This window comes from Parasteatoda tepidariorum, chromosome 7 (genome assembly GCF_043381705.1).
Source record: "Parasteatoda tepidariorum isolate YZ-2023 chromosome 7, CAS_Ptep_4.0, whole genome shotgun sequence".
Taxonomy (NCBI): Eukaryota; Metazoa; Arthropoda; class Arachnida; order Araneae; family Theridiidae; genus Parasteatoda; species Parasteatoda tepidariorum.
This window is the reverse complement of record NC_092210.1, coordinates 9,030,967-9,038,884: the sequence shown is the minus strand read 5'-3', so window position 1 is coordinate 9,038,884 and position 7,918 is coordinate 9,030,967.

Sequence of the window (7,918 nt, the reverse complement as noted above, 5' to 3'; positions counted from 1 at the left end):
CAAGGATATGGAGTTAAACATTGATAGACGTAAACTCAAATTTAGGGCTGCTGTTCAATGATGGTTATTAAATAAAATAAAATACTCAAGATTACACTGGATTACAATTTTTTTAAGAGGTTTTGATGGTCTATCCTAAAGGTTTTCAGCACAAAAATTTCATGCCATCCCAAAAGTGGTCGTAAATAGAGGAGGTCGCTGCATAGAGGTGGTCTTTCCTAAAAGTTTCACTGTATTTATTGTTAAAGTTCAAAAGATTCATTCTCTGGCCAGGATAGCCTGGTTGGTAGGGCACTGGGTCCACGTCCAAGAGGTCATGGGTTCGATCCCCGCCCTCCGAAGACTCCCTGTGTAGCAAATGGTGACTGGTGCACGTTAAATCTGTCGAGTTTCAAAGTCCTCCATGTTCCCATAACAAATCATACCTCTCGGGATACTGATCCAGGTGTTTTCTTGTCTTATGGATGAGTTCAAAATTGCAAGGCTACGGAAATGAACATTAGTAATCCTAAACCCAAATTTGGGTCTGCTGTTCAACGACAGTTATAAAATAAAATAAAAAGATTCATTCTCTAATTCCATCAACTAATTTGATTATGTCTATTGGCTTGATACTTTAGACATCGAAAAATAAATAACTATTGACCTTATGTTAATTTTCTTTATTGTAAACAATATCAATAAAAAGTTAGAAACCAAAAATGAGCAAAACGAAATTTTTGACGATATGTAAGTTATCAAAAACAGCACTTCATCACTGTCTGCCCGGTTGCCCTACATCAATGTTTTTTTAAAAAGTCAAGTGCCACTGCCCAGTGTGCATTTAACCGGTACTCCGAACACTGATGTTTCTCCTAATCTATCCTCAGCAGATATTAAAACATCGAATAAATATAATAATATCAACGAATAAATTAATATCAAATCGGATATAACAAATGTTTCAGACATTCACAAAAACGACAATGTGATTGTTGACATTCACCGGTGAAAGTCGACATTCATTTGAATTCGGTCATGCACCATATATACACCAAAAGCAAATACCTATAGCACAAAGACTTCAAATTTAACTTTAGGTCATAAAACCTAATTTAAGGTTAATTATGGTAAAACGTTGAGAAATCGTCATTCATCTAATTAAATAAATTAAAAGCAATCATTTAAAGGTTATAGCGTTCACAATTATTTTAATAAACTTTATTTATAAAGTTTAGTCGACAAAAGTTTAATTATTCAGGGTTCTGCAGCCGAAAAACAATTGGTAACCCCTGAGCTATAAAATCTGCAGAATAACTAATTTCTACATTTTTGTAGTAACACAAGGTTTATATTTCAGCAATTTGTATACAGTCCCCTGCACGAGTAGCCATCGCCCTAAATCTGCATGAGGGAGGCAAACTAAATGACTTTAAAACATTGTCTCCATATAATTAGGGATACCCCGCGAATAACTTTCATTGTCCTTATCTCTTGACCCCCTTCTCTACACCATCATCAAAGTATCACTAATCACTGTGATTTAACAACAGACCTTCAACATTATATACTATACTTTATTTTTTATACATCTCAGTATTTCGTACAAAATAGAAGAAAGATTACAATGCATTTCTGTTCAAAGCTCTGAAAAGCGTAATTGTTCCTTATTTGTTTTTAAATTTTTAATGAATATCTTTTTTTTTTCTCCCCTTAACAACTTGCTTGAACTTGGTCTTATAGACAAACGTTTTGTCTAAGAGTAAAATCTTCCTTCCTTTTTAATTTAAAAAAAAAAAAATAGTTATGTGAGAGCAATATTTATGTTACCGTGAATGATCGAAGTCAAGAGAATGTCGACTTTCACCGGTGAATGTCAACAATCACACAGTAGCTTTGGTGAATGTCCTAAATATTTGTTACTATATCCGTTGTTCGAGAAAACTACTAAATCGATTTTCGAAAATTTAGTATTTTGTTTTGGACGTTTTGCTAACGTACAGAGGTATTAGGTTTGCTTAGATCGAAAAATAATTGACTCGTAGGAATTTTAAATTTTAAAAATTAAAAATGTAGCACATCAAAGCGTCGAGATAGCTAGATAAATAAAACTCGAAGAACCAGTGATTAGATTTGGGTGTTACGTATTTGTTGATTTGTTGTATGTGTGGAGCTTCTCTTAAAATAAAAATAATTAAAATTTATATGACATTGAGAATGCTGATCTTGAATTGAGCTGTTTGAATTGGAGAAATGTATTTTAAAAAATAAATTTAATGGTAAAATTGTCTAAAAAAGCATTTACAGAGGGGTTAATTTAACATTTAATCGGGATTAATTTAATAGCAAAATCAGGAGAAAAATAATATGACAATTTACAAGAGATAAAATATTTAACGGTGTTTAAAGATTTTGTTTAACAATTTAAAATTTTTAAATAATTTGTTAAACTATTTAAAAAAAGTTTTATAAAATTCTTATTGTTGTAGTTATCGTAAATTTTTAATCAACAATCAATTCCAGTTGACAATTTTTTTAATCAAATCTTTACGCTTATTTTATTTAAATAATGCATCAAATCAAACAAAATAAAAAGTGAATAAATGAAAGAATAAAAAAAGAGAAATAAAATAAGTAAATGAAGGAATTATTAATAATAAAAAATTATGAATAAATAAGTAAAGACATGAATAAATAAAGTAATAAATAAATTAAATAATATAAAATAATAAATAAAAATAATATATATTTTTTATATAATCTGAAAAAGATATTTAAAGAGATAAAAAATACTTGTTTAGTTTTAATTTTTCTTATATTTTTATAATTTTGTAAATTTTACCAGTCCAGTGTAAAAATGTAATCATTAAAAAGCAAACGTAAAAAATATTATTTACTTAATTTTATTTTTATGTATTCATTTTAAAAGTGTAAGACTTTTTTTTCCTATTAAAAAACTGTTTTTTTTTCGATCATTGTTATATTCCCTTAGGTTATTTTTTGTACAAGTAGTTAAACTAAAGATGAAGATTTCTTTATCGAAATTAAAATATATTCTTACCTAAAATATCTATCTATACATTTTTTCAAATCGAAACTCTATTAAGCCCAATTTAAAAGCTAAAAATAGTGGAATGTGATATTTTTATGGTAGAATTATCTGAGTTCAATCTTTTTTTTAAAAGACTCATAAAAGAAGAATAAAAAGAAAAAGAAAAGAAAAGGAATTTTTTTTTTTCGAGATTTGGATCAAATGCATCATTGTCGGCATACACTTTGACCTCATCCTCCCGCGTATCAAAAGACGAGTATAGAGTTACACTCTTTATAGTCTCGCCCTATAATTCAAATAGATATCAAACTTAAAAAAAGATGAAGATTAACAATAGCTTTCGCTAAATTTTTTTAATCTTTATGAATAAGTTTAAAGTTACTTGAAATTCTAGGAATTTAAAGAATTCTTTCTTTTTTTCCTACTCGTTTTAAAAATTTTTGCGTTATACCATAGGATGTATGAATTTAAACAATAAAGCAAATAATCGGTCGAGACATGCTATATTTTTTCCACATGGTTGCTAAGCAATGGGCTTGTCTGACAGTAAAATATTTATAAATACACCATAGAATGTATGAATTTAAATAATATAGAGTACAATAAAGCAAATAATCGGTCGAGATATGCTATATTTTTTCCACATGGTTGCTAAGCAACGGATTTGTGTGACAGTAAAATATTTATAAATACACCATAGAATGTATGAATTTAAATAATATAGAGTACAATAAAGCAAATAATCGGTCGAGATATGCTATATTTTTTTCCACGTGGTTGCTAAGCAACGGATTTGTCTAACAGTAAAATATTTACAAACACCGTAAAGTGCTCCCTTGTCAGTGGTCCACTCAAACGTAATCTACTCAAAAGTAATGATTCGAATGTAAAGTCCGTATGGTTGCTAATCAACGGATTTGCATATGAATGAATTTTCTCTAAAAACCGTATAGTGTTTTATTGCAAACGATTTACTCTAATGCAATTATCTCCAATGTAATGACTCTAATTTAATCTTTATATGGTTGCTAAGTAATGAATTTATCTGAGAATAAATTTTCTCTAAACACCGTAGATTGTTCGCTCGTTGAATCGCTGATCTAATGTAATGTCTCTTTTGAAAAAATAATCTTCAAAGCAATTAAGTCTCGAGGAGTGCGGCGCTGAGACCGATTGATTACTGCCACCATTTCTTCCCAATTGGTGGTAGTCTAGAGGAGGTATTTACCTATTGATACTTTCATAATTTTATAACCTCCGTTGAACAGCCGACCCAATTTTCGAGTTTACGACTACTTATGTTCAGTTACGAAGCCTTGTAATTTTGAACCCAATCCAGAACACAAGGAAACTCCTGGATTAAAGTATTGGGAGGAATTTGCCTTCGTGGATGACTTTTTTTGAGGGAACTAACCCGCATTTGCGCTACAGGGAGAGGAAGACGACGAGAACCTCCCACGGTTAGCCTGACGGCAAGGGGACATGATCCGTCTACCACTGAGGATATTTCAGGCCAGCACTGTAGTCGGCGCAAGCCAGATGTGGAATTCGTATCAACCAGCCATTTCTGGGATTCGAACCCGGTTCACTTCATTGTAAGGCGAACGCTCCATCCCCTGAGCCATCATGGCTTACTTATTGATACTTGCTCACGTTAACCACTTTTTTAAAAAACGTGCCAAATTTTTTTCTTCTTCGAACTCGTATCAGGACTAAGGTTTATCTTAGATCATTGTCAATTGGCCATTAGTGTGTCTAAAAAGCGATGTTTAAAATCAATTCACAATGTTTTCTTTACATCGCAATTTATTTTTTTAAACGCAGTTATGGTTGAAAGGAAGAAAAAAAAAGGCACTTTGACCTAATACTCAAAACGTGTCTCTAATCTCTTCCTAAAAATAATTTCTAACTTTAGATATCGTTAAATCTCGCCAAACATGTAACTTCAAAAATCATAGCTTCAGTCTGCTTAATTTAGTTCCAAACATTAACTTTCTACTCGTGCTTGGAATGTCTGACCTCACGTGGCCTCAAAACTGGCTAATTGCGGCCGAATTTAACAGGGACTTTCATTAGATGGTCACGAGGAGTTGGTCAACGGAGGGGTGGAATGTCCATATTACACTTCGAATTACCCCCTCAAGTGAAATGTTTGACCTCTGGCAAGTTATCTTTCTGGGGATGTTACTCGACGCAAACTTAAAACGAATGAGACATGATTTGGGATGAGATTTGGTCAAGTAAAATTTGCATTCTGTAGTTGTTATGGATAAAATATTTGTTTCAAATGCAAATTTATTTTGAGGTTCGTCTGACTCGGAATTTGTTTGCATTATGACATTTACTGTTATTTATGGCAAATATCATAATAAAAAGTTGAGTCACGACATTTGACGTAATTTATGGCTTATGTCATAATGAGACTTTGTGTTATAAAATTTGTTTTATTTTATGATAAGTGTGATAATAAGAATTTACGTTTTGACATTTGCTGTAATTTATGGTAAATGTTGAAATAAAAATTGCGTGATGATATATCTTGTAATTTACGGCTTATATCATAATGAGATCTTGTGTTATAAAATTTGCATCATTTTATGATAAATGTAATTATACGAATTCATGTTTTGACATTTGCTGTAATTTATGGTAAATGTCAGTATAAGAATTGCGTTATGACATATCCTGTATTTTACTGCTTATGTCATAATGAGATTTCGTGTTATAAAATTTGCAATATTTTATGATAAATGTAATAATACGAATTTATGTTTTGACATTTGCTGTAATTTATGGTAAATGTCATAATAAAAAATTGTATTATAAAATTTGCAGTAATTTATGACTAATGCCATAGTGCGAGAATTTGTTTTATGACATTTTCCGGGACTTACAGCAAATGTCACTAGAAGAATTTACATTATGACACTTGCTGTAATCTATAGCAAAAATATCATAAAAAGAATTTATTTAATGACTTTTGGTGTTATTTATGTTAAATGAAATAATAAGAATTCGGATTGCTGTACTTTATGCCGTGGCAAATGTCATAACAAGAATTTGTTTTATGATATTTCCAGCTAATATCATAGTAAGAATTGATATCATAATTTTTCTTGTAATTTATATTAAACGTTATTAAGCTGTTATAATAAGGAAATTTTTGATGACACTTGAGGGGAAAATAAGGTTTTATGACATTTGCTGGAATTTATGGCCATTTTACGTATTTTTATTACGACATTTACCATACAGATGAAATCATCTGAGAGACGGAAGGGTTGACTGCTAAAGAAAGAATTTCAGAGAAAAACTATTCTAAGTAAAATCTTAATACGTTTAGAAAATAAAGCAAATCAGTATACATATACTTGATAATCGACAAACTTCATCAGCTTCAAATATTATTTAGGGGGAAAAGATAGAAATGGTTTGAGCGCTCAAGACAACGGTGCCCATTCTCTAGACCCAGCAGACGTGAATGCTACATCAGTTTTTCTACTATTAAGTACATTTTTCCTCTTCAGTTTTTTGAGAACATACTTGAAAAAGTAAACGGTTTACACAATGGATTCTGTCACTTAAATTCATTTTATTTAGTGATGTGCCAAAAAATAAAGATAAAAAAAATACTTTTTCATTTCACCGACATTATTAAATTGCGCTATTTTATTTACTTATTTGAAAAAATAGCTGTAACCTAATAGTAATTATAATAACAACAACAGTAAAGAAAATACAGTTGAATTTACTTGAGCCTGGTGACTTTGCATTGACAGTTTTATCACCTATCCTTGCGAAATGGAAAAGTTATCCGAATTTATTATATGGACATAATCATGACATTTTTAAAACCCAAATTTTCACTCGATTTTCAAAATGTCACTTTCTTACATAATGCTCCTTCATTCTATACGTTATGAAGAATTCTTAAAGTTCCACAACGATAATGATACAAATATTTGTACGTTATAAAGAATTCTTAAAATTCCACAACGATAACGATACAAATATTTGCTACTATATCTTATAAAGAATTTTTGAAATTTCCCAACGATAGTGATACAAATATTTGTTACTATACGTTATAATAAATTCTTAAAATTCCACAACGATAATGATACAAATATTTGTTACTATACGTAATAAAGAATTTTTAAAATTCCATAACGATGGGGATACAAATATTTGTTACTATAAAGAACTCTTAAAATTACACAACGATAATGATATAAATATTTGTTTCTAAACGTTAAAAAGAATTCATGATTTTGCTACGATAATGATACAAATATTGATTGTACTAACTGTACTCAATTGAAAAATTAAAATAAAAAAAAAAGATCGTTTTTTATAATCAAAAATATTTGTAGTTAAAAAAAGGATCCAAACTTAGTAAACATAATTTGGAAAGTCAAACAACTGTTCGGAAAGTCATAAAGCCTACAAACATGTAAAGCAGGGACAAACATTCGCTTTCAAATCTTCCAAAAAGTTACGCCAAGTTATTAATCATGTATGATGACAAAATCACATCCAACCAAAGTGCATTATTTAAACTTGTTTCCTTCAAGAATAATTAATTTCCTGACTTTACATGCTCTTTGGATTTCTTCCTTAGAATGTTCAACAAGTTCCCTCTTTAATGAAAAGAAGAAGGGGGAAAAAAGTTGTTGCAAATTGTTTTACGCTTTGCAAGTGAGGCGTGTTATAACTTTGACGTCGTTGTTTTTCACACTTTTTGGTGCTTCCTTATTGGGTTTTCACGCATAATTGCGATATTAATTGAGCGGATCCAACTATTTGTGACAGTTTTATAACTGCCTTTTGATGATATCATTCGGTTTCTTATTTATTAGTGATATAAATATAAATAGTCGAATTCTA